The 19,033-nt window shown below is 32.0% G+C and overlaps 1 protein-coding gene across 9 annotated transcripts in view; it reads left to right on the top strand.

The window, feature by feature from the left end:
• LOC149420780 (CUGBP Elav-like family member 2) overlaps positions 1 to 19,033 on the top strand; it is an 864,914-nt gene that overhangs the window by 796,942 nt on the left and 48,939 nt on the right. Inside the window, exon 1 of one of the 9 annotated variants that reach the window (XM_089635535.1) lies at positions 7,020 to 7,146. The exons of the other annotated variants lie outside the window; for them this stretch is intronic. The gene's annotated coding sequence lies outside the window, so the exon portion shown is untranslated. Of the gene's footprint in view, positions 1 to 7,019; positions 7,147 to 19,033 lie in introns of those variants that run through there. 9 annotated transcript variants of the gene reach the window in all.

Here is a 19,033-nt window from a genome sequence, read left to right as displayed (position 1 = left end):
TGTGGATAACTTATCACTGTAGTGGTACACGGAGACAAATGAATATTTCTAATTTATTAAGTATCTCCTGTTTGCTGATTAACTAATATTAACGTACGATGTATTATCACGATGTCGGAACACGTGTTATTAAGAATCCTAATATCTTTGCAAATCGTTATTGCGTATTATCAAAGTGAATGAAGGTGCTTGAACACATCTTCTAATATATTTGGAATTCATTAAAAGTTTATCAGGAAACGGCCTGCAATCCCATTTTTAACTGAATTACCAACAATTTGACGAGATTAACAAATTTTCGCGAACCAGGCTAACTTATCCGATAATATGGCCACTATTATAGGTTCTAGTACCGATTAGTAAACTTTTATAAAAAAATATATAGAAAATAATACCTTATTAAAAGGATGTTGAAATAACACCTGATACTGAAATAATACCTTATTAAAAGGATGGTGAAATAACCACTGATACTGAAATAATACCTTATCGAAAGGATGGCGAAATAACCCCTAATACTGAAAAAATACCTTATTGAAAGGATAATGAAATAACCCCTGATTATTGAAAATAAAATGGTGTCTGGTGTAATTAACGAGAATTGTGTCAGATATTGTGTAACATACTGGTAATATTATTGTATTGTTATATATTAAACTAACATGCACATATATATTTCGAAGGTATTTACTAAATCTTGGTACAACTGCCTAAAAGTGGATAAAACTAGAAATCTCTTTTTTTTCTTCCATAAAAAAAACTTTAATATGAACAAACAAAATATCCAATACAAACTAAGAAGATGTTTTTAGAAAATCTCTTCTATTTGTAAAACTAGAAAATATTTTTTTATTTCTAAAACACTATGAACGGTATATAGCAGTTTTTTTCGTTTTAAAAAATGTTTTTTTTGTTTAACTAGAAAACCTCCTTTATTTGTAAAACTATAACACTATAAAAAGTATTTTATTTGTAAAACTTTTAATGATAACGTAAGGATTCTTTGCGTACCTACTTACTAGAGTTTTTGCTGCTTCTTTGTGCAAGGTCTTGAAAGACTGTAATACCAGCGATCAAACTGCATAAAAGATGCGACTGACGTGTTTGTATTGGGTGATGCAAATAAATTGTGCTAGTGTCTGGCATATCACTAATCCTTTCTAACCTCTCTGTCTTTCTTGTACACGACGAATGTAACAGAAAGAGAGGTTACAGCGGAGCTCTCAGGACAGGATCAAATCTAGAAAATCATGCTAATATCATCTCTACCTGTAACGCTTAACCCTTTGACAATGGAAGACAAATTATGTTGACGTTCGTACGACGTAAATTCTAAATTGACATTTAAAATCCATTATTATTGTGATTTTGAGTAACTATAAAATTTCGCATTGCAATTTCTTATCATCTGTTGAGATTCTAGTATATTATCCACATTAGTGCCAAACGTAGAAATGGCGAGACTTTGGAAAGGGAACTTCAATTAAATTCACGTAAAAAAGTGACGGTATCTTTGATTTGACTTTTTTCATCGGTGGTTTATATTTTGCTTGCTAGAGTTGCCGAGGAAATGTAGTCCGTGGGAACCAATGAATGGTGATATTTTGCAGGGTTTCCAAAATAACGTGTTTTAAACCTTTCCACTGAAAAATGTCATTCTTAATTTGTATACAAGATGTCCGGGGGTAAAGTGCGCTCTATCTTCAGGGGGTTATCCTACATTATTTTAGAAGTAAAAAAGTTATACAATTTCGAAATTCCAAGTTATTTTTTTGTATTGGATAGTGAATATTCTTCTAAAGAGTATTATATTTGTGTATGGGAGAATAAACATTGGATTTTGGAAAAAAGTCATTTATCTTATTTACTTCTACAATCATGAGGAATCACCTCCCGGAGTTAGCGCACTTTACTTTAATTTACCAAGTATATTAATAACGACAAAATGATAAGCATTTGTGCAAGAAACCTCGATACTGATTAACATTAATCATAACATTAGTTTTTGACGGCCGGCATAGTCCAGTGGTAACGCATTGGACTGCCATTCCGAAGGTCGCGGGTTCGAACCCGGCGTGCAATATATTATAAATAAATTTTATTTGATTAATTTGTGTTATTTCACAATTAATTAATTAAAATAATATTTAGTATATTTGCGGCACGTTCCAGAGTGGAAGATACTACCAGTATCGCCCTGGTGTAAGACCACCATTCAGAATTGAAACGTTGCTCCAAATGGCTTTAGCCGTGTTTAGTGACTAGATCTGAATAGCCAGGTACTTCCCCACCTTCCTCTTTCCCTTCCCCACTTACCTTCAGCCTCACAACATCCCCCAATCGAGGATGCCATAGTCTCACTGGCTCCAGACGGGAGCAGTTGGGACTCTTGTGAGGTATTCACTATAAAAAATAAAAATTTAAAAAAAAATAAAAAATAAAAATTGAAAAGTTTGGTTGAAAATATACATATATTTATTACTTTTTCTACCTAAATTTTAAAATTAATAAAATCTTGTTTTCACCATAAAACAACAATAAATTTCGTCATTGTGAAATTTCTCGGCAAGTTTTTACGTCACACATGTAAATTGTACTTGAACTGTATACCTACGTCATCCTTGTAAATGACTAGCAAACCACGTCATTCGCCACTTCTGTGTGGTCATCAGACTAAACACACGGTATTTATTGGCTTGTCTCCCACAAGAAGTAAATGTTCACTAAATTATTTTCGCGAAATTTTTGAAATTTTTTGTAATACTTAAATATTTCTATTTCATAGCATGTTGACGTCTATGCTATGCTTCACGGTTTTTCTTGACAGCACAATTTACAATTTAATGGTTTCCATCAATACCAATAATGCTTGGTTTTGTGTCCAAGATTTCATGCCACACAAAAGAATAGAGAAAACATAACAATGAACCATTTTCATTCTTCACGTCGTGTAACATTTGAAATCGGTCTGCTAACAATAACACTCCTTATATAGATAGCGATAAGGTTTAATTTCCCGATTAACACTGGCCGCCGGTTTTGATTTATGCAAGGAAAATACATCGCCATAAAGTGTGTTTTATTTTGTTTTGCGAAGTTCAGGCACAAATATTCAATGTTTTAAGATCAATTTCTTAAGACCTTAATTTGCCACATTATACAATAAAACCTTAACCGAAACGAGGTTCGTAAGTTGGAGATTTTGAAATTTATGGACGTTTTTATTTTTTCTGAGCTTATAAAAAAATGCTCTATTATTTCAAAGGCCAAGGCGTGTTTTACTTGCAGTATTTAATAAAATCATCTTATTTCTTTCTAAAATTTAATAACTGTTTTTATTTTGGTACTCCTGAAAAATCAAGGGATGTTATAAGTGTAGGATTTGTAAAGTAGAAATTATTTATAAAATACATTAATTGCATTGCCAAATATGTTTAATTTTCTTTATAATATAATTATATTCTTTTATTAAAAAATACTTAGAGAGGCCACCAGAATTACTCTTTGAATTAACACCATTTGTAAATTCATCAGATCTGTCAATATTTTAGATTTTATATGTGTCATACATTAAACAAATAAATTCAAATTTTATTAAAATAATTATTAATTAATACAATGATGTTGGTGCCTACCTAGTGTATCGATTGTCTAGTATAATTTATACTTATCAGTTCCAATTTCGAAAATTAATTATTGAACCTAAATAATTTTACGCACATTTAATTTCATTTCACGCATGCACCCATGCACCGACGATTGAAATTAGTTTTCACAAAATTGGTTTTATTTTTGTATAATTTAGTTCAGGTGGCAACCTTACCTACATCTGACGTTCTGCATACTTGTGACACGATTGTGTTACCAATACTATCACAAACACGGGGTTCATACAGTGACCCTACATCACACAACGTCCTATGTGCTCGACTTACCTTATCTAATATTAACCTTTGCAAACATTAGTCATAAGCCTGTTTTCCCTATTCAAACCTAGCCGGTGATAAAGCCTTACTTTTATATTAGAATGTTTGTTCAGCGTGTGGATTCTTTGCGCCAAACTAATACAGTGAAAATGTTTGATAATGTTGGTAAACTCAGGTACAGAGTGCATGTACAGGTACGTTATATGCATACATATTTATATATGACTTATTATGCATACTCATGTATGTTTGTCATCAATGCCACTAGCTTGCCTCGCAAACCGACAACCTTTTTTCATCTTAAAAAACAATCTGGAGAGTAATAATGCAACACTTCATGAAAAGGTACGTTTATTTTCATGTAGTTTTTCAAATTGAATGCTTCATCGGTCCGCGATTTTGATATATGGTTATTTTATGTTTTCACAGTTCGTTGATGGCATCAAGATTTTTTTAACGAGTTAATAAATCCTTTATTAATTATTAGACTCCCAAATTTATTGCCGAATCGGTAAATTAAAGCGCTAATTTCATGGTAGCCAAATCGTTTAAGCTGTATCTTAATATTTAATCTTTATACGAATTAAAAAATATATAAAATTAAAGATTTTAGTTTTTAGTTAATATTTTTAAATTATTTTAACAACACCATTTTCGAAATATTTATAACAAGCTGCTTGGCTTTATAATAACTGCTAGGCATCTGCATCGCCATCTCGAGTCCTAAATAAATATATGGTATATGTAATCTGTACACCTCACCTGTGTACATTGTAGGAAGGTGAATCCCATTCAAGGTACGCCGGATATTTAAAAAATGAAACTGTGTTTTTGACTTCTTTATATATTGTCCATCATGTTGTAGTATTATTGAAAAACGATAATAAATTATGTTTCTATAGTGCAGTTAAAAAAAACATATTATATGGACCGAAAACATGTTTCGCATTCGAAGAATCTGACACTGTTATTATATTATTATTAGTTTTGATAAAAATATATTATTTCGTATTGTTTTATTTTTACATATATTTCATGGCTCTATAGTTCATGATGTAAATGATGATGCGTGCTGAAAGTATTTGCGTTGACCTTGAAATTTTAAATAATAAAAGCTTTTTACTTTATGTGAATACCGCACAAGAGTCCCAACCGCCCCTCAACCCTTTGAAGCCAGTGAGTATGGCACCCCAGATTATTTGGTTATATTGTGGGAAGAGGAAGGTGGGGAAGTACCTGGCTATTCAGATATGGTCAACAAACACGGCTAAAGCCATCTTAAGCAAAGTTCAATTCTGAATGCTGGTCTGTCACCGAAATGATACTGAAAGTATCTTCCGCTCTGAAATGTGAACCAAATATACCTAAAGTATATCATTTTATAACCCAAATTAATCAAACAAAATTTACTTGCGCGACTTATTGCTGCTTAAGATATCACATTTTCTATTATATAGTTAAGATTTTTGTGATAAAAGTAGTGTATCATTAAATAAGTTTTTTTTTTTTAAATACCACGTAAATGGTTTGTATATCCTGACAATTCTCTCCGCACTTTAAACATGTTATCGCTTTGTCATTACGCTCGACTTTCGCCGATAACAAATATTCACAAATATTTTAGTTTCCTTTATTCCAATATTTTTAGAAACACATTCATTGGAAGTTCAAAATAACGGAAGTGCTGTGATGCAAATAAATGTAACACATTTTACAAACAAAACCTGAAGTATTTAATATCATAATATCTTGCCTTTGCGCTTGCTTTCTTGTCTAAAAAAATTTTCTTTTCGTTTGTGATTCAATAGATATCGTTAGGTCGACCTTGGTGCCCATAATGAAACTGACTGGACTTTAAAATAGTCTAATCTCAAATAGACAATTAAGTGGAACAGCAAAATTCCTCGAAATATCTTCTTCATACAAATTCTTATGTAATATTCCAATGAAACATTTGCCAAATGTCGTGAAAAATCATTGCGACCACTGAACTATTTGAACCTTCATATTAACTTGTGGAATTGTATTATTTGCAAGCCGTAGTCTGCGCTACATTTCGCCATCATGTCATCCAAGTACGAAGTGCAATAATCATAATAATATCGTGTATCAAAATTCCTTGATCTTGACAGAGCAAAACCAGTTTGATGGAAGGTAAATTAATGGGAATAACTCAAATGGATGACGTGTATTTAGAACTTAAATCAGGCAATCAGATTATTACGTGCTTTAATGGATTAGTTCCATGAATTTATATTCCTTAAATTCCTAGTAGTAATCAACGTGATTTAACAAACAAAAAAACGATTTGTTTATTTAAATATATATTATACGCCCAAATGGGCTTTTACAAACATGTGAAAAAATACACATATTAATTTAGTGGAACAGTAATCAAAAGCAAAAATTATTGCAGAAGAAATATATTATGCTAACCTTAGTCGTTATTATTACTGAGATATATTATTACAGCCTTCTTGTAACTGTATTCAGTACAGTTGAACACAACTACAATTTTATTAATTTTTTTGTTATCTTATTACACTGGGTGGGTCATCATGAGTGAAATTCATTGGTTTGGTTATGTTTAATTAATTCGATATCACCTCTAATTTAACTTTTTTTTTAATCTTCGTTCTTTTTCTTCCTTTCTCTCTCCCTCTTCACAAGGAAAAGTTACTTGGCCAATGAAAGTTAATTCGGATGAAATTAACACGGTAGGTAGTTTTCAGGCTTGCCATTAGTGTAAAGCTATCTAATCTCCAATTGCATTCGGCACTCAGTCTGCTTGTGCGACAGCGGTTCAAGCAGTTCGGCTGTCCACATTTCATATTCCACAACTCCATATTCCACAGATCACGGGCTCAAACTACGGCCGCCTGTTATAGTACCCTATAGTCTCTACCACAGCGGTAGGTAGGTTACCTACAAGCTACTAGGTATGACATCGCCTTAATAACTAATACCTATCACCTGCGGAGACAGCCGTATAAGGTGGAACACCATAAACATCCGAAATTAAACAATGGGCAAAGGTAATGGCCGGTGTTTAGTGAGTTTGGCGTTAGGTTTAATATATTTAGTATGTCTCGCGTCGTTCCCTGAGTTGGGCGCGTTCACGGGTACCCGGCGCTTCTTCACCCGCGAGTTCACGCTCTATACGAATCTCCGTTTTCAATACCGAATGATTATCACCGGGATTGATTGTCGATAATTAAACGTAAGAAAGTCACGTCTGATGTGCACGTCGGACTTATTGCGACACGAACCGACGGCCGGGGGTTTCGCAATCGTGTGCAGTATCGATCGGTGTTTACGTGATTTGTTCGAAATTCTGCGATATCACGACAAATGGAAAAAATGTTTTCATAAGAAATCGAATAAACATTCCGTTTAAATTCGCCATCGCTGTTTTAATACCGTATTCAATTAAAATACAACAATTTCATTTTGTGATTTACATCCCTTGAAATTAATCACTCGTTAATAAAATAATTACAATATTCAAACGAGGACTTAAACCTATTGTAATTAAATCCGAAGTTAAATCTATAATACATTAAGTTGGCATAAACATTAATCTCATTGAATGTGTATCATAAACCCGCATATAAAACAAATACGCAAGTATTCCAAATACATTTCAATTTTAATTATCATTGCATTTTACCTACCTAATATTTAACGATGCGTTTTAAAATGACATTATGTTTTAACCACATAGTACTTAATGCACGTATTGAATAACATAATATGCGGGTATTCGTATAGGATTTTAGGGACTATCCGTGACCAGAATGGAATATTGTCCGATTGTTGGCTCGGTATTATAATCCTCGCTGAGTCGCGTCGCGGCCAGGTAACTGAAGACACGAATAAATTATACCTGCAGAGACTTTGCAACGGCGATGGATGGATTAAGTCGGTTCCATAACGAAACGGTCGCTGCTTACGCGACTTATGCGTGCCGTATGGCACTGTGACTGTGGCCGTATGGCAGTGTGACCGTAGTATGGTGTGGACGTATGGGACGCGAACGTGGTTAGATTGTCAATAGAGTGACGCCGTGACACGACCAGAGACCGAGTCTGACGGCGGTGTCACGTGTACCGGGTGGCGAGTGGCAACTGGAAAGCACTGCCCGCAAATTGACTAAATTTTTTTCATTTTTATTATTTAGGTATCAATGATATCAACGCAAATATCAAATACATCGGTTTAATGCATAGGCTGATACTATCACCATTTTATAGACAAAAAACACTTCATTGTGAATGAAGAATCATATAATGTACTAAAAATATAATTTTAAAAAATATTTAGGATTATAGAAAATTGATGTAGAAAATTGATATACACTACCTCATTAAGATCAATATGATAGGTCGAGTTTTAAATATTGTTAATAAATTATTTGAAGGCGGCTAATGATGAAGTTATTAAATTAATCAACGTAGATGAATATAATATTTGGTAAAAATAAATGCACTTTCTATAGGCCAGAACTATTCTTAACACAATTAGCTAGGTTTTCGTTATTGGTGAAAATAACCCTCTTGAATTACTACATATAACATGTCAGAACTATTATTCTAACTGCATTGAATTTTAATGTGTTTAAGCTATTTTTTCGTTATGGGTTAAACTTAACACGTTGAACGCCATGTAGGTCACCGGTGAGCTCATAACGAAAATCGTCATTTTTCTCCCATAGCACCATGACGATCACCGGTGACCTCAGTTAATTTTCTTGATTTTCATAGAAAATTTTGGTAAAAAAAAGGAATATGTTTTGATGGTCGCCAATGCCATCTGAGATTTTTTTTTTCAAATTTAAAATGGTAATTTTTCTTCATTTCTACAATGGCGTTCAACGTGTTAATTTATCTTAAAGGTCACAACTATTACAATTGCATTATTGAACAATCTCATTCTGATACATAATACATTATTTAAGATAAAAAGGAATTTCTTACAGAGAACTGCAGTTTATTCTGTACTATAAAGAGGCATTTGTTACAGAAAACTGCAGTATTATACATCAAAAGCATTTATTCCTGGAAGGCTAATAATTGTCTCTTTTTTAAAGGATTTATTTTTGACGTCTTTTTTTAAATTTATTTTTGCTGTTAAATAATCCATAATTTTAAAGCTACATAACTCATGGAAATGACGTTATAAAATGAAAATAATTACGTGTTTGTGACAAAATATTACTAAATTCAAGACGCCAGAGTTCTCTGGTAGATACGTGTTGCTGCTTTAAAAAATATTTTATCTGATTTTTAATAGAAATAAATTATTCAAAATATACCATCAACTTTACCAGATTTCACCGTCGTGGTATTTTCTCTCAAAATATTGACGAAACTAATATAAATATTTTTACACCTACCTGTATCAATTTTTTTAAATTTTGGAATTTAAGAATAATATTTAAAATTTTACATTTTGTCTGTCGAATTGATGTTTTTATATAAGTGTAGTATTTCGTGCAAATATCCCTCCACCCAGTACAATATGTATGGAAATGTCGTATGAACCATCGAGCACCAACCTTCGACGGAATGCGATGTTTGACGAAAACACAGCTCAGCTCTCAGCTCACATCACCAAATGTATTCCTTTTATTTGAGGGACCGCGAATCCTTGGATTTATTAATCCACACAAAAATCATTCCATTTTCAAACGAAACACTTTTACGATAAAGTATTGCTTTAGCTAAGTTTTACTGAGGTCCTAATGCAAAACTAATTATTAATATTCCTTTTTTAAATCAATGTGCTTTAATTCCGCGAAATATAAATATTGTGTTATATTCACCGAGAAAGAATCGTCAAAAGAAACGATCGAACCAATTTCATGAAAATAAATGTTTGCCTTCTTGTAATTAAGATTAAATGGCGCTTACAACTTATACACAAATAATAGAAATATCGTAATATTTTTGTAAACTTACAGCCTCTCCAATTTAAGTTATGTTCCCAAAGTCGAGATGGGAATGATACAGGAAAGAGAAAGTTTGGGAAGAACGGTTTAATTCTAAAAGGATAAACAATGATACAAAATGAATTAAAGCTAAGGATGGGTAGTTTCACAGAATTTGAACAATTCAACAAATTTCAACATTCATTTTCGGGTTCTGTGAAAGTCCTATTAAAGTTCTATTATTATATCATTATAGGCTATTTGCTTGAAAAAACTGAAATAATAACAGAACTTAAAAAAATCTTTCACAGAACTTAAAAATTAACTTTTAAATTTGAAGAATTCTTCAAATTCTCTGAAACAACCCCTTAGTAAAAATACTTTAAATTTGCTCTAGAATTCAGTTGGAATTTTTGGATGGTCGAATAAATTATCACAACTTACGACCTAGTATCAAAAAAATACTTTGTACTCAATTGTATGCAGGAAACGTGGGTTTTAAAATAATTTCCACGTGATGTTTTTTATTTGTTTTTTTTACCATTATTTAAAATTTTCCCAAATCATCTCTCCATTAATATTTATGATTTAACACTTATTATAATAACAAATTTAAAATCACTGTATAGTTTATGCAGTACCTATTGGCTTTGTCCCGTTTCCTGTGACGCATATTTGACCCTTTCGACCTTTAGGATAATATCTTTCCCGAGGGCTGCTTATAGGGCCCATACTAAATTATTCAAAAACATACCATTTCAAGTCAACCCAGCTTATCGTAATATCCCATCATAACCTTCTAGAGCTAACATACACAATGATTTTTTAAAGACAAAATGACAGCTTGCTTCATTCACATTCATTCATCTCAAGCATAATCTTCTGCTGTGCTGACCCTTGACTTCCTCAGGCGTCCCCGACTTCTGTATCATTCAAATTTGCGTCATATATATTCTCATTACACTCTTTTGTACACTTATTCGCTCTAAATGCCCGAACGATCTAAGCGTCCTTTTCGTAATAATTACAACTACATCAGCCTTGCATTCTATGAGGATCTCCACATTTCTCACACGATCATCCATGGTTTTCATCACTGATCCATCCAGCACCACAACTTGTCAGAAAATCTGATTGGGTATTACGTTGAGCTCTGGCGTTGTGAAATTTACACTGCTCTTTCTGTCTGCAATTTCTAGGTCAAAGCTACTGTTATTATCTTCCCTAGTGACATTTCCAATCCATAATGAGCTACAGAGTTTTGAACTTTTTCAAAATATTGGAAAAGACCCCCTATTTATTATAAGTGTAATGTTTAGAACAAAAACGTGTTAAAACTCAGGCGAAACCGGTACCCAAAAAACGCTGAATTATGGCACTTGCATGCTTCCAAAAAATGTCTTCACAATTTGCTCATCTTTCAGACAGGATTACTGATTTAATATTATCGTTAAAGATTATGGCGAGATTAAAAGAATCTTTGAGATTAGTTTCGACCTTGGTACAGAATTTAATACAGTGTGCACACTGCTTTAATTAACATTAAATAACTTAAATTCACGCAACACCTCCGGAGAGTTTTACCATTAAAGGAAAATTTTGCTTATGCATTTTTAAATTTGTAGTTTAAACTAATCGGAATTCTGTGGCAATTCGCAATTCATTTAAACGCTCGCTTTTTAACTATGTTATCTTAAACAGGGTTAAATTTAAATATTGTAACTTTAATTTTGTTGACTTTAACTATGTTAACTTTATATATGTTAACTTTAGCAATCTTAACTTAAACAATGCTAACTTTAACAATGCAAACTTTTACTACATTAACTTTAACTATGTTAACTGTAACTATGTTAACTTTAACTTTGTTAATTTGAACTATGTTAACTTTAACTATTTTAACTTTAATTATGTTAATTTGGACTATGTTAACTTTAACTTTGAATATGTTCACTTATGTTAACTTTAACTGCATTAACTTTGACTTGATTTTGATTGACTTTGTTAAATTTAACTATTTTCACTTTGACTGTGTTAAATGTAATTACGTTATTTTTTCAGCTCGATGTATCCATAGTCAACAATTTCCGTTATTCTTCTTGGCAGTATTTGTCGCACATTGACGGCAATTATTGTAATTGTGTTTCCTCATTCAAGTGAACTTCGAAAAAATAATTGCCCGTATCCGAAATGAAACTCCATAGAATTATTTTAATGACTCGAAGGTTTCTCTCAATTAGGCATGCAATTATAATTAATCAAAACTGATGGTCTGTGCAAACAGAAATTTTAATCACCTTCTGCGGAAAATTTGCTACAAACTAGATACTTACCTAGTTATCGATTTACGACCTTCAATACTGTAATGTTTCTATAGTACAAAAAAAAATTAACTTTAGGTCGGGATGTTTCAACCTCCGTCAATTAACAATCAGCGCAAAATGTAATAATACTGAACGGTTATCTTTATTCTTCGTTTCTCGACCCGTTACAGATTTTGATCAAATGTAACGGAGGTTGAAACCTCCAAATTTGATTACATAACTAATCACATTTAAACTATCACCATCTGTTCGGTGTGCTACTGCGTAGTAAAGACTAAAATAATGAGTTTCACAATTTTGTTTTAAATATTATAGAGTTATATAAATTAAACGCTAAAACAATACATTAGCACAATTTTGACGTATCTGCCATTCCATTGTAGGGAGGTAATAAGATTATACCATAAAATAAAGAAGAAGATGATGATATGTTTCGTGATCCAAAAGTTTGACCGATCGGTTCTTAAATATCTGATACAGAAATTTGTTTCATCTGACCGATCAGATCTTAAATATCTGATACAGAAATTCGTTTCATCATTATGGAGTTTTTATTTTAATCAAATTTAATGCCGATATACTATGTTAGGCACTGTAAGAGAGATGAGCATGTGATAAATGGGCTGAAACCAAAATGTACCAAGTCAGGGGCATTTTTTTCAATTTGTCTTCTAAAGGGGATTAGAGTAGTTTTTCAAAATCTCATGTAGATAGTGGTCTTCTTGTTTTGAAGGTGAAGAGTGCAAAATGTCTTCAATCTCGGAATAAAATTGAATATTTGTATAAAAATAAAATCCATGCTTGCCACCACAGACAGTCATTATATAAATAGATTATCAATTCAGTTGACTATGCAATCATCTCGAAGAAGTGTTTGACGCTTGACTATCCAAACCTATTACTACTAAATAGCTCAATTTTAAACAACAACATTTCGAATTTGTTGGTTTCTTGCCAGGGCAATTCTGAGACAATCTCTCCATTAGCAGCAAACCTAAATACATAATAACACTGTACTTAATAAATTATTCCGATACGTCCAGCCACTGAAATGGGTAATTTGCGTAATCGAAGACGCCCCAGATCTTTCGAATTGCGACAATACGTGATGGTGAGAAGATGAATACGCTTCGTACGGCCCGTAACTTGTTAGGTTAGTTTTCTCAACAACTCTAAATAATTAGCGTGTTGTGCTACGTGACGATTCAATTAGCCAAATTGACCTGTCAATAATGCCTCGATGGTGATAATGGCACACCGTTCGCCATTTGTTGAATTACAGCTCAAATATCCACATTATACGAATGAATAATTCCGTTTATACCTTTCATTAGTAGTGGAATACAAACATGGCCCATGATGGCTGGATGCGTTCGGACAGTTCGCTAGGCCCAATCATTGCCGTGTATCGATTTGATAATTTGCAATTACCTAATCGGGCAGTACAGTCAATATGAAATTAATATGATACTTGATGATAACATCAGAATGTCTAAACTAGATTACTTTTTCTTTCTCTGGGTTTTTACGATAGTAGTTTTGGGTATTATGTTCCTATGAGGAACGGCTTTTTCATACAAAACTTAATTTTGGAATTGAGGCAGTAATAATTTTAAGAGAATACCGCACAAGTCTCCAAGCTGCTCCCAACCGTCTGGAGCCAGTGAGACTATGGCACCCCCAAATGGAGTATGTTGTGAGGCTGAAAGTAGTGGGGAGGGGAAGGATATCGGAAAGAGGAATGTGAGGATGTACCTAGCTATGATCTGATCACCAAACACGACTAAAGACATTTCACTTCAATTGTAAGAGTAAACTATAAATTATTTTAAGTGAATAAATAGTAAAATAACACAAGTTAATCAAATAAAATTTACTTGCGCACGCCAGGATTTGAACCCACGACCTTCAGCCTGCTAGTCGAGAATCATGAACCTTGACCACGCAGGCCGTCAAATTTTTGCGAAATTTAAAACTCATTTTTTTAATTAAAAGGTTTAGTAAATATCTATTACGGACATAGGGAGGGAAGGAGAAAGGAAATCGTAAGGTGAGGAGTTCACTCATATTTTGTCCTTGTCCTTTGTTTTAGTCGTTTCGTGTGTCCTTTGCTTCAATAAAAGTACATGTATAATTTCATATATTATATTATTATGTTGATCCATCTGTCTTTTCTTCACAAGATAGTAATATTATATGTAACCAAGGGACGACTTGACATACTTGAATCAAAACTGGATTTATTTTACTCCTCTCCCGTTTCCTTTCGCGAACAGATCCGTACCAAAATAATTCATCAGCGTTATCTAAGATACGTAATGTTTTTGAGGAAAGCATGTTCCAACATACCAAAAACATACAAATCCAAATGTAGGAAGGGTTTCCCTTCTTTCATTTCGTTTAGAGGAAGTAAGTCTAACATGGGTGAAGGTATTCCTAAAAATATTACCGTGTAGTATATTTGCCTACGTAAACAATGTTGTTTGCTGTTTGAAGTGTTTGTTTCAGCTGACCTCAATTTTATTCTCTAATGACCTTAAACGGATATTTTCACTTTTCATTACACTACCAGTAAACATCTATTAAATATAAACTCATCAAGTAGAGAGGTTAATTTTTATTTACCAAACAAAAAAATATATCTCGTCACCAATATTTTAAATTTAAACTTTCATCAAAATAGCGATGTAAAATAAGGCGCAGAGGGGCGATTCCGGTTATACTTAAGGATAAGGAATTGTCCTTACCCTTAAAATTAATGTCCTTAAAATTAACTATTTTTTCGCTGTTAATCCAGTGAACCGGCGAAGTGAATCGCAATTAACAAAAAATCGTTAGTTTTAAGAATACAGACAAATTCTTATCCTTAATTAAAACTGGAATCACCCCTAAGGTCATTAATTTTAAGGTTAAAGACAATAATTATTCATCTTTAAGTAGAACGGATTCGCTCCTCAGTATTACTTTACCTCAGGTTACTTACAAGTCATATTTTTTAAATGAGTTGAGATTTTAAAATGCTAATTTAATTAGTTTTTGAAGTGGCTAAACGTGTTAATTATGACAATTAAATAGCTTCTAGCATAAACATCCTACTTTACACCAAGTAATGTTATGTTATGTCTGTAATGTTACTTTGCGTGAACACGTTATCCAATGACATAACAAACTTCCTACGATGTTTAATTGGGGTTTACTTAAAACCTGCAAGTTCTCAGTGCAGACCAATATTTTATATTTGAACGTTTTGTTACCCTGTGAAACCTAATACCTACTATTATTATTCTTCAAACATTTTTTTTAAATCTTTAATAATTCTTCTTAATTGCACTGAGAAAAATGAGTATTTCTATTTTATTAAGAATCTCTTCAGATTATTGGCAATTAGGTTAAAAACGGGATTGCAGGTCTTTAATGAATGAACTAACAGGTTTTCTGATAAACTTTAAGTAAACTGCGAATATATTCAATCAATTCATACCGTTTTGACCGGATTGCCAATCATTTCAAGAGATGCTTAAAAAATTTTAAATACTCATTTTTCGCCGCGTAGACTACACCATTATATATACTACATCATTATATAGACTACATCATTATATAGACTACATCATTATAATTAATTATAAGTCTAAGTGATCAATGCATAAATTAAGTTGTTAAGCGCCCTTGAGGTGATTTTCTCACGAAAACGGCGCTGTATAAATAATCCAATCATTATTATCCAATAGAAAGTCAATGTCAAAGTTACGTAGTATATAATTTAAAGCATTTTGCATTATAACATAATCAAGTAGGTGTAAGGATTTATCGTCAACTTACAACCATGTATAATACACATTCCTCTTAAATTCATTTCATAGCATACCATTGTTTTTTTGTACCCATATAAATGCAAATACATATCTTACATGTGTATAGTAAGATGTTGCGCTGAAGAATTTTTTTCCATATTGCTTTATTTTATATAAATACTTGCGTTTTTTGTTCATTGTATTGCATAGACAAATAAAAGTATGAATTTCCACGAACTTACAAAATGATTGCACGAACAATGTACTGGTATTTAACAAGCAGTTATCAATTTATCGAGTTGTCGATGGTGAGTACGAATAGTATCTATGTAGGCAAACAGCCTTGTGTTCGGCTGACCTTTGAACTGGCTTATTTGCATTAGTATCAGTATTTACCTGTAGACATATTGGTTCTAGTCACACTTTTGTTTTCGAGCACTGAAATGATGGGTGACAGCCAATCAGAAAAATATTGATCGACGTTCTGCGGAATATACTGAGTAAATGAGATTCAAAAGATACATAAACGAATTCCGTTTTTTTTCATGTGAGGATTAGTTCTATCGTTAATTTAAAGAGTTAGTTTTAAATAAAATTGAATAAATAGGTACCGAAATGAAATCGTGAATAGATCAAGCAAAACGTTGTTGATTTATTATTTGAGAAACACAATCAAATTATATTTTTATATGGGTTATAGATAAAATTATCGTAATTTTCAAATGATCATAAGCAAGATGATGGTAACTATCAAATGATCGTAAGCAAAATATTGGTAAATATCAAATGATCATAAGCAAAATTATCGTAGGCAAATAATAAGCAAATGATTGTAAGTAAATAATTGTGTCTCTGTGTAGAAAGATTTTATGAAATTTTCGCATAATCATTTGTTTTTTTTTTCAAATAATGTACAGTACACATCTCAATACTTGTCGCTATCATATTAAATGCTTGTTTTATAGATTTTATATTAATACAAATCTAAATAAGAGGTAACAATAAATACACAGTATATTAAGAGCCTTTTATTTATTTTTAAATAAAAGAAACATTGAAGTTGTTCTCTTCAGTAAGCAATGCTGTGGGCTATTCCACGCAAGTAGTCAATAATTTACTATCAAATTACGATATTTTTTCTTACGATCTTTTTGCTTACGATGATTTGATTACGATTACGAAATTTTGATCGCAATCAAATTACAATCAAAATTCAATCCAGGAAAAAATCAGCCCTTTTAATATTAATTACTTTTTCAGGGTAGGCAATCATAATTTAATAAAAGAAGTTATAAATGATTGGGTATTTACTAGTAATATAGTATTGAATTAGATTTCCATTGAAACTATCAACTTAATATGGAGTAATATAATGTGTGCCTAGGGCAGGATTTAACTTTTGAGAGGTCTTAACCCTCGAGGGTCAAACAATGGAACAATATTAGCCTTAGACCAAATTATTCATGTTTTAAATCTCTTCTCGAAATTCGAGATCCCCGAGCCAAGGATCAACCCGAACTTAATCCGGTAGGGTCAAAGGCCCGTCGATAAAACACTGAACATTAAACCAAATTCAATCTAAAAATTCTCAAAATCCAAAATCCAGCACTATAATATTTGTATTTTTATCTGGCCAATCATTTTCTTTACGGCTTAACTTTAATCGAATTGGGTTTATTTTAAATAAATTTCTTAATTTAAAACATGTACCTACTTGTAAGCATTATAGTTTTCAAACTAAGCGTAGCGAAGTCCTGTTTTAACTCAACTGGTTGAGTTAAAGCGTTCATCTGATTCTAAATTTATTTGTTACGTTCCGGTTCCGGTTCAAGATGGCGACCGTGTTTGGTACTACCTGTTTATCCCGCGAGAGTTCGCACGGTCGTGATTCCCATTACAAGCTGTCATATCGTAATACCTACCGGCCTGAAAAATGTTGGAAAAAAGAATTTTACCTACGTGAGAAGTAAAAATGTTACATAAAATATTTATGGTTTATTAAGTAGCAGTGGTTTTGATTTATTAAATAAGAGAAAATTAGAAACATTATTTTTGGACGCGATGCTTACAGAACTACTATTTATTACTAAAACCATTTCTAAACATAGGTATATAACCACATTCAATTTAAAATCTGGCACTGCGATGTTTGTTTTTTATCGGAAATAAGTTTTCTAATCAGTAGGGTTTAATTTTAAATAAATTTCTCAATTTTAAAACACGTGCTTTCGTCGCATTTATTATTCATGTTAATCAGAAGTATTTACTTTGGAACGGGTTTTTGTTTTTCTTGAATTTTATTGATTTTACAACGGAAGTCTTGATAATAATATGAGTTTCTAAAAACTGTGAACTTTTTATCGGTGATACGTTCAGGTAATCAAAGACAATTTATTTGGTAAGCATTATATCACGTAGGCTTTTGTAAGTAGGTAGTTACTTTTTTTCTACTATCGATAATCTATTTCATAGCTGTAAAGCTATTCTTGTAAGGTTCGTCAAACCTAACAACGAACTTCACACCTAGACTGGAAACATAACAACTATTTATTTATATAATATATCATATTATTATTACTTTTTTGATAGTTTATTTGTTGTTATTTTCTTGATTATAATACATCATTTTGATTTAATTTTCAATATAGTCAGTGAATATGATTCCACTCTTGTTTTGACGATTGACTAACAATTTGGTTCTACTTTCTTTTGAAAATATTCCATTATTTCGGCAAATCAATTGGACAGTGTTCTAACTTCACTTTACCTTGATTCGAAATATGAAGTGTCAAAGTTTGCAAAGGCGATTTCTCATAATCTGTTTACCGATTTCCGATTTAGAGCTTGAATCTTGTGTAAGGTATTGTAGTTTAACGGAAACATTTAAATATAACATATACTTACCATCTTAGAACATACCTAAATAGAGAGATAGAACATATACTTACCATCTTATAACATACCTAAATAGAGAGATAGAATATATACTTACCATTTTAGAACATACCTAAATAGAGAGATAGAACATATACTTACCATCTTATAACATACCTAAATAGA

The sequence above is a fragment of the Hesperophylax consimilis genome, chromosome 9, assembly GCF_061612785.1.
Source record: "Hesperophylax consimilis isolate HC1 chromosome 9, BYU_Hcon_1.0, whole genome shotgun sequence".
Classification (NCBI taxonomy): Eukaryota; Metazoa; Arthropoda; class Insecta; order Trichoptera; family Limnephilidae; genus Hesperophylax; species Hesperophylax consimilis.
The sequence above is the reverse complement of the archived record's forward strand: the minus strand, read 5'-3'. Positions and strand labels throughout refer to the sequence as shown.